This window comes from Lutra lutra, chromosome 6, assembly GCF_902655055.1.
Source record: "Lutra lutra chromosome 6, mLutLut1.2, whole genome shotgun sequence".
Classification (NCBI taxonomy): Eukaryota; Metazoa; Chordata; class Mammalia; order Carnivora; family Mustelidae; genus Lutra; species Lutra lutra.
In genome coordinates this window covers 19,903,082-19,919,515 of record NC_062283.1, presented here as the reverse complement: position 1 = coordinate 19,919,515, position 16,434 = coordinate 19,903,082, and positions in this window count along the sequence as shown.

The following is a 16,434-nucleotide window of genomic DNA, read 5'->3' as shown; positions in this document are numbered from 1 at the left end:
AGCCATTTGGTTGCTATGAGGACTCACGAAGGTATCTAAATCAATTCCTAATTGTTTCTGGCATGGATTAGAGGCCCAGCCAGTGGTTCTTCTCTCCCACTTGACCCCAAACTCTTGAAGGTGTTAATTGAGTCTTGTGGGAATAACTTTCCTGGAAAAGTTATTTCTCATGTCAGCTTTTGGAGAAACCATAAGATCTTAAGCCATAAGATTCTAAAGCCCTGGTATGTACCTGAGGTCAATTTCTGTGCTTCATCCCTATGGCTGGCCCCTAGCTCAGCCTACACGGGAGGTGAAGGGCGATTCCTTTAAATATGGGCCTCCTGGCCCTTCACCCAGAGCAACTAGCATTGATGATACCTAGGGCAGAGTCTGGAGGAACTCAAAGCCTCAGGACCACGGAGTTTGTCTGACCAAAGGATGAATGAAAGTAATTGCTCAACAGATTTTCCCCTTCTGGGGACCATTATGTCCCTACACTGACTTCCCTAATGGGTTGGGGGCGGGGCGGGAGTAGAGAGGGGTATTGTTTCCTAAAAAGGAGAAGTGGTATTCAGGAAGGCTGGCCCTACCTCTTCCACTGAACTTCATCTTGTAAAACAGTCTCAGAAACAGCCAAGATTTCAACTGGCTGTGGCACGAAGTCTGGGAGGAGCTGGTGAATTACAGTCTCCATTTTTAAGGTTTCTCGGTATACCAGGGTTTCTTACCTGGGCCTGAGTTGAGACTTAGGCAACATTGCCCCCTAGAGGTCCTCTGGTGTTCTTGGTCATCTTCCTTCAACCACAGGATCTTGGGGGTATCATCTTAGATATGATGTATTCCATTACAGGTAGACACTCGACTACATCCCTTCATTTGTGGTGATTCTGGAGTTCAAAGGAAATAAGTTGAGCCTATCCACAGATGAACTTCAGGTATATATGGACCTGTTCAAGGGACATGGGCCAGGACCAGGGCAAGAGAGTTAATGAAGGCCTACAACTGTAAGTTCAAATGTTTCAAAGTTATAAATTAACCTAATAAACTATCAAATACAATATATCCTCCAACTTTGACAAATGTACTTTCATAATGACATGGACAGCTAAGATCAGATTCAGAATTCTTAGACTCTTTGGACTTGTCCTTCTAAACATCAGAGTGTGGGAGAGCCAGTGTGGCCTCTATACTGTCCAGCTTCTGCTTGCATATGCAGCTCCATCTGTCACTGCAAGAAGGTTTGAGTGCACATATGTGGACAACCTAGACCCCATTTCCAAGCTCTGTCCACAGTATCCCTTAAACAGTTGTCTCTGGTCCATCTGCACGTACTAGAAACACAGCCAGATAAGAGGGTATGCAAACTCTAGATATTATGGGCCCACTTGGGCAGGGATTCCAGGAATCTGGGCACTCAGAGCATGGAAGACCATCGTGTCTACGTGAGCATGATCCTTTGGTCCTATTGAATCCTCACTGTCTGAGGTGGAACACGTCTAGAAAGCTGAAGCTGAGCCCTCTAAAACATGGGGCTCAGGATGAAGGTCTTTTTACTTGAATCTGAGGGCCATTATTAACTGGGGAATCTCTAATGGAAGCCATCTTGGCTGCCGAGAAAAACATAACCGACAGTGGATGAGAAAGAAGGCTGGAAGAGTTGGCAGGATGAGTAGCACAGCTCGGCTGATGGTTCCAGGTATAGGGGGAGGCTGTTCTCAACCCATTCTCAACCCAGTGGCTCCGCTTTCAGTAACCCTCACACCAAGTTCTAGTGCCCTTACATGCTAGGAAGGGGAAGGCTTCCATATAAAGAAAACAACCAAATCCAGCTTAGGAATTCAACAGCTCTGGTGTGGGAAGTCCCTCTGCGAGAGTTGGTCATGAGGATCAAGAAGCATATTTCCCGTAGGTCAGAGGACCTAAGTGGAAGATGTGGACAGAGGACAGATGTGGAAGACTTGTGGATCGTGGGAGGTGAGGGGGTTCCAAGATCAGTGGTCGTTGGGGTGGGAGAGGCGACACGAGGGAGGCAGAGAGGAGTCCATGGGGCAGAAGGATGAAGAGGGCTGTTGACCCAGGAATAGGGTGTCTAGAGAGCTGCAGGTGACAGTCTCACTATAAAGAAGCTCCCTAGGTACAGATAGAAAGAAAGCCTAAGGAACAATCTGACCTAATTTCCATGAGGACTTTAGATACTATTGGTAAAGGGGGTTCTGGGAAAAGACAGGCTTTTCTGTGGTTTAAGGCCTGAGAATCAAGTAGATGAAGAGTCAGAGTGTCTAGATATGGAGCCAATAGAACATGATTAATTGGAATGCACAGATCAGTAAGGCCTGGAGTTACCTGGTTCCAGAAGCTTTTTTTGGAAAAATGGAAATTTGAGAAAATTAACTTACGTTTCATATATAGGAGTCTGGGAGCATTATACACTTGTAGTATGTACTTAATTATAGTTTAAGAAGTAATGGGGTGCGCACACCCAAAACACACTTCCAACATCTAGGAGAAAGGGACGCCTGTCTTCAGGAGGAGGCAATTGAAATGATCTTTGCCATCTCATGCTCAGCTATGATCTTTTTCCAGTTAAGTCTCAGGAAGACAGATGTTTCTAATTTAGCCCTGAAGAGTACACAGTAATAAAATAATGCTCAAATTAGCATGTTGGTAGGGCCTAGTGTTTACAATCCATTCTGAATAAGAAGCTTTGCCTCTGCCTGTTTTCATTTCCGTCAGGAAGATGGGGTTGCCAAGCAGGCATTATCATGTTATCTTCTGAACTTTTATGTTCAGATTCTTAGACATAACATTCTTTGAAATGCTCTGCAGAAGCTGACTAAATATTTATATATTTTTTTCAAACAGGAAGTTCCTCCTCCTCCTTCTCCTTCTCCTCCTTTCTCTTCTCTTTCTTCCCCTTTTCCCTCTCCCTTTCCTCCTCCTCCCTCTCCCCCTTCCTTTCCCCTTCCCAACTCCCTCCTCCCCACCTCCTCCTTCTCCTCCCCCTCCTCCTTCTAGGTGTGGCAGAAAAATGTGCTTTTCTGATGGCACCTCCTTGGACCTTGTCTGAATACTTGTGAGGCTTTTTAGAAGACACTAGAGACTTTTTCTACTGGTTAGGCCTCTGTGGGGCTGAGAGATTCCAGGAGAGCCCCATGATCTGTTTAACTCAGAGAAAATTCAAATAAGCCATGGAGAATGATGGAAGCAGCACAAGGAAAAGAACACGGCTCATCACGTAGAGTATCCCAGTGAAGTACAAGGAAGAACATGACTTCTAGAATATTGTGTGCTCTGGCTGAGGCCAACCACCCCAGGTCCTAAGGAAGAAAACCTCAGTTCAGTTTTCATTCCATTAGTGGTGCCCTTGAGCTAGGATTCTGTGGTACCTCAATCCTCATTCAGGTTCCAGGTCTGTGCTTTTTGGGCAGAGGGAGGATACTGTGGCTGTCATTCCCTTGGGATTTCTCCTATTGAGAGTGAGAGTCTCCTCCCCCTCCTTTTGATTCGGGGCTGCCCTGTGTCTGCTCCAACATCTGAGTATGTTAGGAGCAATGTTATGGCAGATCCAGACCTAGGGCTAGGGAGGCTTGCAGCTTCCACTCTGGTCTGTTGGAGTTCTGAGCTGCCAGAGAACAAGTCCAGCTCTTCTGTTGGAAAAGACCACATGGAAAGGCCCTGGGACTCCATGGAGAGGGGGAGAGATTCTGCTGAACCCAGTAGTACAGACCTCTCTATCAAGACACCAAACAAGTGAGTGAAACCTTCTTAGAGACCCTCCAGACCCAGCCTGAACAGCATCTAGTGATTCCAGGCAAAAGCACAAGGAGAAGAGTTCCCCAACTGAATCCTGCCCAGATTTCTAACACAAAATTGTGAGTGCTAATTGTGGTTTTAAGTGATTACATTATGGATAGTTTGTTTATATGGTAAAAAATAGCTAGGGGCAGGCATAGTGGCCACCCAGGAAATAATGTTCTGCAGACATCATCCTGGCATGCCTTGATAGAGCCCGTTCCTGGGTGTTGCGCTATAAGAAAATAAATCCCCCAGAAAGAGAGATTCTTTTAAACATTTCCCCTCTCTCCAGAAGAGAGTCACAGATACACCTCAGAGACCCAGAGTTACATGGCGCCCAAGACTGTGCTCTTTGCTCCATCTCAGCCCTCCTGCAAATAGATGTCCAGTGGACAGCCCCTACCATCCAGCACATGGTACAAATCTGAATCTTCCTGGCCACGTAGCTTGGACTCAAGCCAGAGTCTGCTATCAAAACAGTATCTTACTTGTACCCCGGGTCAGCATTTTCCAATCTGCCAAGAATGTCTGTGGATCAAATGACTCCCTCCCCTTGACTATGTTGACAAAAGAGAGATGGTTGAGGTTGGTCTTCCACCAAAACTCATCTGTATTGCCATTGTCTTTAACTGGAAATTTTCGTCATGAGAATTCTCAAAGCATGTACAGCTACAGTTGGGGGAGAGAAAAGATCTCAGTGGAATGCAGCTTTGTAGATAAGAGTGAAAAATAGCTCAACAATTACAAAATTTACCAGCTGCACAAGCCTCAGTATACATCACAGAGACAATGAAATAAACAAAATCAGTGTTATTTACTCAGTGTGACTAGCTCCTGGCTCTAGAACCATAGACATGTAATTGAACTTAAGCTGCCTTTAGCTGTGTTGGGCTTGTCAGGCGGTCCTCTGAATCTAATGGCTGATCATGAAACTGTTTGGAAAAAATCCAACGGACTGGCATAAGGAAAGTGGTGTAAAATGGATCAGCGTGATGAACTGTATTTTAGGATTTTAATAACACCTTTTCTATTGTTAGGAAATGTAGTATGAAACTAAATTTTCCCCTACACAATTTTTTGAAGTTCATTTTTGGAGACTTTTTCTGTATGGAATGATGACATTTTGATTTCAAGGATTTCTGGATACAAAACAAAAAACTCAACTGGCTTTATTTCCCTAGAAAAGATCTCAAATCACATTTGTTATGCTCCTTCATTTGGTAGGAATGTCCTGAATGTGTAATGAGATGACATTTTGGTTTCTGCAAGGATTATGTGTGTGTTCTAGGAGATGCCTGAGTTCTCGGTGAGGATTATTTTGTTTTAATTTCTATGGCATTATAAGAAAATGAATATTAGCATGTTCTGAATCATCAGAATGGCTATATTATAACCAAGTACTTTCACATACCTTCAGGGCCTCTGTGTGCTTGATTTTAATTTATAATTTGTTTTTAATTTATAGTTGCATGAGAACTATACATATCACTTTAGTGCTTTATGTGCACACATACATTATTTTATTAAGCTCATTTCTTTGTGCCAGGCACTGATCTAAAAACTTGAAATGTTTTATTGCCTTTGTTTCCTACAACAGCTCAGTGAAGAAGGTGGTAGTCTTATCCCCTCGTTATTGAGGCATAACGAGGTAAAGCTGAAGTAACAGAAGACTCGACTCAACGGTTTTAGAATAGTAATAGAAATTTGTCAAATCACATCATAGAAAGGTCTGGAGGTAGAGTGAACCTCAGATACAGTTTGGCTAGGGATCTAGCTCAGCTTCTCTATAATTGCTTTGGCTCAACCCCTATTATGGGTCAGCTTCATTTTCTGGTTGGCTTCCATCAGGATCACAAGATGGCCACTTCATCCACCAAGACTATACATGTTTCCTCATTCACACCTTGAGGGTAAGAGTCACTTCCACACCTCCTCCTGGCTTTGCTACGATTGTTTTGCTTTGCTTCAACCTAAGTTCTGGCACTAATAGGTTTAGGCTTGAAATAATCACTGTGCCAGTGGGGATGATGTGATCATGATGGGCTCCATTGACCCATGGAAGTCTACGCATAGAGTTGAAGGAGACTGAGTTCCACTAAATCACAGTATCCACCATAATCACAGTATCCACCGCATTAAGTTGCCCAAGGTTGTGTGAGAAATAAGTGGTAACCACAAGCCAGCCCAGCAGACTGACTCCAGAGTTGGCCCTTTTAACCCCTAAATACATATCTAATTATCTTCATAATAAAAATTATTTAAATAAACGTCCTGTTCATTCCATTCTCAATTTTAAGAAAGATTATGTGAGACAATATTATTAAAGAGGAAAGAGAAAAGGTGTGATTCTGTATCAGTTATTTATTGGGGTGTAACAAATCAGTCCAAAGCTTCATGGCTTATCTTTTGTGATTTCTGTGGGTCAGGAACTCAGGAAGTTTTGGCGGGATGGTTCTGGCTCAAGTCTCTCATGTGGTTTCAGTCAGACAGTGGCTGGAGCTGGGACGGTTGGGGTGAGTTGGACAGCTCTCTTCAATTAGTCTCAAAGACTCTCTGTGTGGTCTCTCTGCATGGGCTAGTTTGGGCTTCCTCTGAGCATGGTGGCTTCAGAGCAGATAGATGACTGATGTGGTAACTCGGGCTTCCAGAAACAAGTGTCCCAAGAGAATCAGGGAAAGCTTTATCATCTTTTAGAACCTAGTCTCTAAAGTCACACATCCTTTTCACCAGAGTCATGAACCTACCCAAATTTATGGGCTGGGAACATAGACTCCACATCTCTGTGGGAGGATATCAAAGTCAATTGCAAGTAAATGGTGTGGGATTGGAGACACCATTGTGGCCATCTTTGGAAAATACAGTCTGCCACAATTTCTATACGTCTATTGTTGATGGGTTCTTGAGATCTTTAAAACAGAATTAACACCTAATTGAGTAGCAGTGGCTTGTGGACACCCACAGCTCTTGCTTGCTTTCAAATTTCAACCGACCTATTTACAACAGTCCCAGCCCCAGGGCCATTACAGGTTTTCCCTCCTGCCCTGCTGGCTGTGGTGTGATAGAGCGCCACAGATATGGCTATCAGGCACATGAAAAAATGTTCATCATCACTAGCCATCAGGGAGATTCAAATTAAAACCACATTGAGATACCACCTTATACCAGTTAGAATGGCCAAAATTAGCAAGATAGGAAACAACGTGTGTTGGAGAGGATGTGGAGAAAGGGGAACCCTCTTACACTGTTGGTGGGAATGCAAGTTGGTGCAGCCACTTTGGAAAACAGTGTGGAGATTCCTTAAGAAATTAAAAATAGAGATTCCCTATGACCCTGCAATTGCACTACTGGGTATTTACCCCACAGATACAGATGTAGTGAAAAGAAGGGCCATCTGTACCCTGATGTTTATAGTAGCAATGGCCACAGTCGCCAAACTGTGGAAAGAACCAAGATGCCCTTCAACGGATGAATGGATAAGGAAGATGTGGTCCATATACACTATGGAGTATTATGCCTCCATCAGAAAGGATGAATACCCAACTTTTGCATCAACATGGAAGAGATTATGTTGAGTGAAATAAATCAAGCAGAGAGAGTCAATTATCATATGGTTTCACTTATCTGTGGAGCATAAGGAATAACACGGAGGACATGGGGAGATGGAGAGAAGAAGGGAGTTGAGGGTAATTGGAGGGGGAGATGAACCATGAGAGACTGTGGACTCTGAAAAACAATCTGAGGGTTTTGAAGGGGCGGGAGGTAGAAGGCTGGGTGAGCCTGGTGGTGGGTATTATGGAGGGCACGTATTGCATGGAGCACTGGGTATGGTGCATAGACAATGAATTCTGTTACACTGAAAAGAAATTAAATTTTAAAAAAGTGTATAAACTACCCCCTTTGTTTGTGCTCGGGGCTCGGGGCTCGGACCCCAAGAGATTACTCTCCTCTGAGCTTGCTGGTGTTGAATAAACCTCTGATCCTCCAACTTCTCAGAGGGCCACTTGGTTCTTCTGCCAGGATCCAGTCCAGGTTCCGTAACATTTGTTTCCCTGACCAGGAAAACCAACCACGCTGGCCCATTGTTGCCACCGGTTTGGGGGCAACCGCGGGCGGTGATGGAATGAGGGGTTGTAAACCAGAAGGTGCGCCCGGGCTGGCTAATCTTTGGCAGTCTTCCACCCAGTCTCCTGGGACAGGCCCGCTCCTGCTCCACTGTTCCCACCAGCCTCAAAGGATACTTGGCAGGTCAGATTCCGGTAAGGCCTGGGGTCCCAGGACCCAGTCAGGCCCACCCATCAGGGTGGAAGGGGCGACTGATCACCTCCCGGAGACCTCTTAGAGGTCTCACAGGTCAGGGCCTCCCAGTGGGTGAGGGCCCTCAGGTCAGGAGTCTCCCAAGGTCAGGGGGCAGGAAGGAATTTCCAAAAGGAATTCCACAGGTCAGGGCTTGGGTGGGGGGGCGGGCAGAACTGTGATAACTTCGGTGTGAATGTGTGAATGAGTGAATGTCCGGCCTGTTTGTGTTTGTGGCTCCAAGGTCTTGAGACTATGGAGTCTGAGTGGCCCCAACCTGTTTGAGTGGTGACCTCATAGGATCTATGGCCAGTCCTTGGGGCACCTGTCCGGGGTTAATATGGACTCACTATGGCTAAGATGCACCCAAGTCTCCTCCTGGAGGGTGGACAGGTGGGTGTCTGATTGGTCTCTCCTCTGGAGGGGCACCCACCCTTAGTTTGTCCTTGTGCCACCGAAGCAGGGAAGGAACACATAGGGTTAACAAGAGAGCCCCTGTTCATCATGGGTGGGAGCTCTTCAAAACCTATGGTCCTCGAGACCATGATCAAAAATTTCAAGAAGGGGTTATTAGAAGACTATGGAGTTAAGATGGCCAGCCTGCGCGGTGACCCCGATTACCTGGGCCTCGAGCTAGCCTGCCTCAAGGTCGCCCAAGGGATTTTTGCCCTGATCGAGTTCATCTGCATAAAGGCCATCATGGAGAGCTCCCTGTGTGAAGGCCTCTTCTTTTCTGAGTTTGTGAGTGTAGCGCATTCGTGGTCACTGGAGTCTTGCTGATTCTGTTCAGCCTAAACCTTCACATGAGGATTCCCCAGATCAACTGGAACCTGACAGATTTGGTCAACACTGGGCTCAGCTCTTTCCCAGAGACATGGACAGTGGCCCTGAGATTCAGTGCCTGGACACATGAGCCCACCTGTAAGACCCCTCCTCCCTCTCATCCTCGTGCCCATCCTTTCAACCAAGTTTTCTTTCCCTTGCCACGTCAGATTTTCCTGTGATTAAGCTGAATTTTTTCCTCTTCATTCTGGGAAAGGTTAATTCTGGTAAAGGGTTTTCAGAGTGGCCCTGTTGGCAGGTCTGTGAGATGGAGAGGCCCCTACCTCCGAAATGGGGGAGACCCAGAACCCCTTGGCCAGGGATCAATGTGCCAACCATAAGGAAAAGGGGTATCAGAAGAACAAATATCCCGACTGGGGAAAGGCTCAGAAGTCCAGCCGCTACAAGGAAGAGCCCTGAGAATGGGACCTCATAGGCCTTGCGGAAATAGACTCGGGGGTGGGGGGTGGGCTCTCTTCTCCTTGGCTCCCACGAGCCCATGGTCAGAATAAAAATAGGGGGCCAACCAATGACTTTTATGGTTGATACTGGGGCCGAGCACTCTGTTGTCACCTCCCCAGTGGCCCTTTTCAGCAAAAGAACTGTGACCATCCTTGGGGCTACCAGGACATGGGCAACACAACAGCCCATTTGCCAGGCTCATCAGTGTGAACTTGGGGGCCACACGGTCCAACATGAACTCCTTTATCTACCTGATTGCCCATCCCCCTCCTGGACTGAGACGTACTCTCCAAGCTTGGGGCTCAGATAAACTTTTTTTTTTTTTTAAGATTTATTTATTTATTTATTTGACAGAGAGAAAGAGATCACAAGTAGGCAGAGAGGCAGGCAGAGAGAGAGAGAGAGGAGGAAGCAGGCTCCCCGCTGAGCAGAGAGCCCAATGTGCGGCTCGATCCCAGGACCCTGAGATCATGACCTGAGCTGAAGGCAGAGGCTTAACCCACTGAGCCACCCAGGTGCCCCGAGGCTCAGATAACCTTTGAGCCCATGGGCACACCAGCCTCCGAGTGAACCCAGGGCAAGAGGAGATGGGGTCTCTGGTACTAGCAATTACCACATCAAGGGCAAAAAAATAGAGGTTATCCTACGCCCAGGCCCAGCTGAGGATCCCGCCAGAGTTCAGGCTCGCCTTCCCTTCAGTATGGGCTGAAGACATCCCACCGGGACTAGGCCAAAATCGGGACCTACAGAAGAAAATGTAGTGCTGGGCCCTGGCAACGACCAGTTACATACCTATCAAAGAAACAGGACCCCGTGGAAGCAGGATGGCCTGTGCCTCAGGGCCACAGTCCTACTCATTAAGGAGGCAGACAAGCTCACCCTGGGAGCAAGAACTTAACGTCGAGGACCCTCATGCAGTTACGTCCCTCATGAACACACAGGGGCACCGCTTCCTTTCCAGCTCTCGGCTAGCACAATACCAAGGTCTCCTCTGTGAAAATCTGTGGGTCGCCCCCGAAACAGTAAAGACATTAAACCCAGCAGCCCTTCTCCCTACGGAAGAGGGAGAACCAGACCATGACTGCTCTGAGGTAACTGAAGAAGTCTACACGAGGCGTCCAGGCTTATGGGATCAAGCCATAAAGAATCCAGAGTTCACACTGTTCAGCGATGGCAGCAAGAGGGTGTCCAGAAAGCAGGTTATGAAGTGACTAGAACCACTGAAGTCCTAGAGGCTGAAGTGTTACCAGCTGGACGATCAGCACAGCAGGCTGACCTGCATGCCCGAGTCCGAGCCCTCACCCTTGGTGAAGGCGAGCGGGTCAACATCCACACTGACTGTCCGTACGCCTTTGCTACTGTGCATGTACATCTACAAGGAAAGGGGCCTCCTTACCCCTGCAGGAAAAGCTATCAAAAACAAGGAAGAGGGGCGCCTGGGTGGCTCAGTGGGTTAAGCCACTGCCTTCGGCTCAGGTCATGATCCCAGGTCCTGGGTTTGAGCCCCACGTCGGGCTCTCTGCTCAGCGGGGAGCCGGCTTCCTCCTCTCTCTCTGCCTGCCTCTCTGCTTACTTGTGATTTCTCTCTGTCAAATAAATAAATAAAATCTTTAAAAAAAAAAACAAAAAGCAAGGAAGAGATACTGAAACTCCTCAAAGCCATCTGGCTTCCAAGAGAAGAAGAATCCTGCACAGTAAGGGACCCCAGAAAGGAGACGACCCCATAGTGTGGGGAAATCTTCAGGCCGATGAGGCTGCCAAGACCGCAGCCAGTAAGGACATGGACAGAGCCCTTTTCCTCACCGTGGCCCTGACACCCCCGGAAAAAGTCCCTCCGCCTAGGTACACTAAGAAGGAAAGAGAATGAACCATGGCTGAAGGGGCCACCCTGAGTAAAAAGAAATGGTGGGTGATGCCAGATGGGCGTGTCTTCATCCCAACAGTAACAGGAGGGCATCTAGTCAAGAAATACCACCAACTCACCCACCTGGGAAAAACCGCATCAGAGACCTCCTGCAGAAGCAGTCCTACATCAGCAGCCACCAGCACCGTGCCGAACAATACACTGCATGTGCTAAAAACAACGCTTGGGCTGCACCACGGCCCGCCAGGTGTCCAGAGGAGGGGAGGAACCTCTTTCGAACATCTAGAGATAAACTAGAGATAAACTTTGCAGGGGGTTCAGACATTTCCTAGCAGTAACACGCATATACTCTGGGTGGGTCGAGGCCTTCCCAACCAGGATGGAACAAAGCCAGGAAGTAGCCAAAGTCCTCTTGCGGGAGCTGGCGCCCCGGTTTGGCCTGCTATCAACAATCCACAGTAACGGTGGGCCTGCATTCGTAGCAGATGTTGTATGGGTCTTGACCAAGCCTCTCAGCATCACCTGGAGGCTCCATACCGCCTATCGGCCCCAAAGCTCAGGGAAAGTAGAGCGATTGAATCCTACCCTTGAGGGAAACTTAGTAAAGTTTTGTGAGGAGACTAATCTCCCACGGCCAGATCTGCTACCCCTGGCCCTCCTGTGTGCCCGCTGCACACCCGGGATGCTAGGTTACTCCCCTTCCAAATTAGTATGTGGACGGCCTCCCCCATGCCTGGGGAGCCTTCCAAGAAACTTATATCAGATTGGGGGTAAAGAGACAGAAAAACAATTTCAGGCCCTGGGGACCACCCTAAATAATGACAAAGTTACAACATTGAGAGGGCCCCAGTCCCCTTAGGGTTCCAGGTGCTCTCCTTCTAGGCAGGGGACTCAGTCTGGGTCAAACATTTTTTCAAAAGGGACCCCCTCAAACCACAGTGGACAGGGCCTCACACCATTGTTCTAACCACTCCTACTGCCCTTAGGTCTCTGGTGTCACCCCATGGGTCCACCACTCCAGAGTGAACAAAGCCCATCACCCGGATGAGAAGCCACACCAGTGGAAGGTCCAGCCAAACCCTGTAGACTCACTCCGGCTTCACCTCTGACGAGACCCCACTGACTAATGGACACCTGCTTGCTGTGTCCGTAGTTCTCATCAGTGTAACATCCCTTATCCTAGGGGTCAGACCCTACACTGTTGCCCCTCCTGACTGGATTTTCCCCCAGAGACTTGCCATTGTTGTTGTTTACTAAGTGACCCTGAGGTGTATTACACACTGATTGTCCACAGGTTTTATCTGCTGTCGGGCTAGCCACAATGGCTCCCTCGAAGATTGTGGACCCAACTTTTACTGGCCCTCTGCTGTCTACTCCTGAGCACATTTCACTATGGTTTTCCCAACCCCAGTCAGTCCTGGTCTGGTGTGCTGTTCCTCCTCACTACCTTTAGCTTGCCAAACCCGGTGGGCCGGGGGAGGGTCAGACACCCTGCACAATCGGTCACGCACGCTTGTCAGTCTCTCACCTGATCTTTCAGTCCTCCCCGGGAGTGACGCTCCACTTACATGGAGACCCCCCAGCTGCTTTCTTGGGAGCCTGCTGGTTGCGTCAGGAGCTACCCTCAGCGCCACTGGCCTCAGGATGCCACAGGTTCAGTACCAGGGGCTAACTCAACAACTCACCGCAGGTTTTTCTGCCCTCACTCAGTCAGCCCTAGCTCGGCAGTGCCAGCACAAGTCGCTGGCCTCCGTGGTCCCCCAGAACAGGCGCGGGCTTGACCTGCTCACGGCTGCACAACGGGGACTCGGCCTCTTCTTACAGGAGAAATGTTGTTTCTATGCTAATGAGTCGGGGTGATCCAAAAAAACTCTAACCCAATTATAGGAACAAGTAAATCACCAGTGGAAAGCAGGCAACTTGGTGGGATTCCCTCTCACCGTTTTTCCCTTGGTTCGCCCCCCTCACTGGCCCCCACCGTACGCTCCTCCTCACAGTACGATTTGGTCCTCGTACCCTTAATGCTCTTACTAGGTTTATCGCTGCTCAAATTGCCAAGATCAGACTCCAGTTGCTCCTTATTCACTATTGCTCCCTAAAAATAAAGATGATGCCCTCTAAACTAGGTGTTTAAAGGGGCATCGAAGAGGGGAATGACAGGGGAAATCTGTGTTCTAAGGTGGTTGACCAATCCAGCAGGGGAATCCCAGTCCCGGCCCCAGGGCCATTCTGAGTTTTCCCTCCTGCCCTGCCTGCCACAGAGAGCCACAGATATGGAAGTAAAAGTGTATAAGTGACCCCCTTTGTTTGTGCTCGGGGCTCTTGGGAAATTATTCTCTTCTGAGCCCTCCACATTAAATAAATCTCCTGTCCTCGGGCCTCTGAGTGCTGCTTGGTTCCTTCATCGGGATCCGGTCCAGGTTCCATAACAGGTTAAGCATCTGACTCTTGATTTTGTCTCAGGTCATGATCTTATGGTCATGAGATCAAGCCCCACATTGGGCTCCACGCTGAGCGTGGAGTCTGCTTAAGATTTTCTTTCCCTCTCCTTCTGCCCTCCAGGCCCAACACGTGCTTCCTCTCTCTCCCTAAAAAACAAAAATCAAATACGGTTTCAGAAGGGATTAATAATTCCTTCCCCACCACAGTTGCATTATATAGGGGTTGACTTCTGTATAACATTGTGTCGATTGCAAGGACTTTCTTTCTCACGTGTGTGCACTTGGAAGGGATAAAATCAGGAGGTTTGGAATAGAGAGAAATATAAAGTGAGTAGAAGATCAGGAAGAGAAATTTTTCCACTAAAACTTGGGAGAAAGGAAAGAAGATGAGGAAAATCTAATCTGAGACTTGGAAAATATTCTCCTGTCTGTGGGACAGAGGGAGCTGAGACATTAATCACAGCTGCTGAGAGCTCCTGATTGACCTTGCAGGGATGCTGGGCAAGTCAAACTGTGTAACTCTGGGCAGTGGGAAGGGGCCGAAGAAGAAATACCTATGTGCACAAGGGCACACAAAGTCTCTCAAACACAAAAACTGCTCTGTGTCTCTAGAATCACAGCAAGATTGAAACAATTCACGTCATATTATTAGTTACAAAAAAAGCAAAGAATCTACATGCTCATTATCTGTAATAAGGAAAAAGAAGCCTTTCACTAAAACCAGGAGAAAGAAAAAGGCTTCTAGCTATTAGAACATGATCAGTAGAACTTAATCTTAGAAAACCATTCCCAAAGATTTATATACGTAAAATCTCATTGGCAGGTTGAAAATGGAACTACGATATGATCCAGCAATTACCCTTCTGGGTATTTCTCCAAAAGAATTTAAATCAGGATCCAGAAGAGATGTTTTCATTCCCATGTTCATTGCAGCATTATTCACAATAGCCAAGAGGTGGGACCAACCTAAATGTCCATTGACAAATGAATGGATAGTGAAAACGTGGTCTGTGCACACAATGGAATATTATTCAGCCTTCAAGAAGAAGGAACTTCTAACACAAGCTACAGCATGGATGAACCTTGAGGACATTGTTAAGTGAAATAAATCAGTTATAAAAAGACAAATGCTGTATGATTCCTCCTATATGAGGTCCTTAGAGGAGTCAAGTTCATAGAGACAGAAAATAGGATGGTGGTTTCTAGGAGCTGGGGGGTGAGAGAGAGAAAGGGGAGTTGCTGTCTGGTAAGTACAGACTTTCAGATTTGCAAGATGAAGAAGTTCTAGAGACCCACTATACATCATTTTGCCCATAGTTAGCAATACTATACTGTACACTGAAATATTGTTAAGAGGGGGAAATCTTAGGTGTTTTTTGTCATAATAAAAAAACATCATTGGTAATTTAATTACTCCCTAGGTTGTCTTTATGCTTGATTTTTGTGCATATAAAGTGTTATTGTAATGGCATTCACATGTTTTCTTGCAATTCCTCCCTTCCCACCTTATTTTGCCTTAACGTTTCTCCAAATTAAGCCATACCTTAGGGGCTTCCAGAAAACTAGCTCTCCTGGTTAGGGGTGGCCACCACAGGGATGCTAACTTCTTAGGGTAACTATATGTGGTTATAATTTTCTTAAATTAAGATTTGGCTAGTAGTGCATCTGAGTCTACAATGTGAGCAATTTTCTGAAAGTGTTTTTACTGGAGAAAATGTGCAACTAAGTGGGAACTCTTTTAATTAATTACTTTCATGGTTGGTTACCCCTTCATTGCTTGTGTTTACAACCAATTTTCAGAGGTAATTTTTGCAATCCAAAATGAGCACACAAGGTCAGGAGAATGACTCAAAAATATAAGCTTGCAAGGGCAGACTATCCATATCATTTTAATTATTTCAGGCCGTACAAAAAGATTTTTGAGTAAAGTGACTTACTCATTTTTTAGAGCTTAGGCTTTTTAAAAAAAAAATCAACCTTTTAGTTCTCCACAATAGAATAAAAACAGACTTTTGGATATAAGGTGGTATTTTGGCAGGTTTTGAATAGGCCAGTGACCAGGAACTTTCTGAATCTAAGGTTATGACTCCAATTTCACATTTTTTTTTCCTTCTCTTGAAAATGAATCTTATCTATAGCAATGTTTCATATTTTTAAAAAATCTAATTGCTCAAGTTATTCTTTAGGTTATGAATTGTTATTAATGAGGTGCCTGGATAGCTCAGTCCATAAAGCATCTGACTCTTGATGCTGGCTCAGGTCATGATCTCAGGGTCATGGGATCGAGCCCTGCATCAGACTCTGTGCTGGGCATGGAACCTGCTTGGGATTCTCTCTCTCCCTCTTCTTCTGCTCCTCCCCCCTGTTTGCACTGTCTGCCTCCCTCTATAAAAAAGAAAGAAAGAGAAAAAGAGAGAAAGAAATAAGAAAGAAATGGAGAAAGAAAGAAAGAAAGAAGAGAAAAGAAAAGAATTATTAATAAGAAGCCCCTGTGGATGGCTAGGATAAGTGTCAGGGTTCTATTAAGGTCTTCAGAGTTTACCACATCCAGACCCTCAGGGACAATCCATTCCCATCTCTTTTCTTTTTCAAACAAAGAAAAGGCGGCAAGTAGTCTGGTGTCTTACCTGACTGACAGAGTACTGGAGCTCCACACTGGAAACCAACAAACCTGGGAGGTTGCAGTATCTGGGTCTTGACCTCTGTGTTAGTCTGCTGTAGCTGCTGTAGCGAAGTACCATAGACTGGCTGGCTTAAAAAACAGAAAGTTATTTC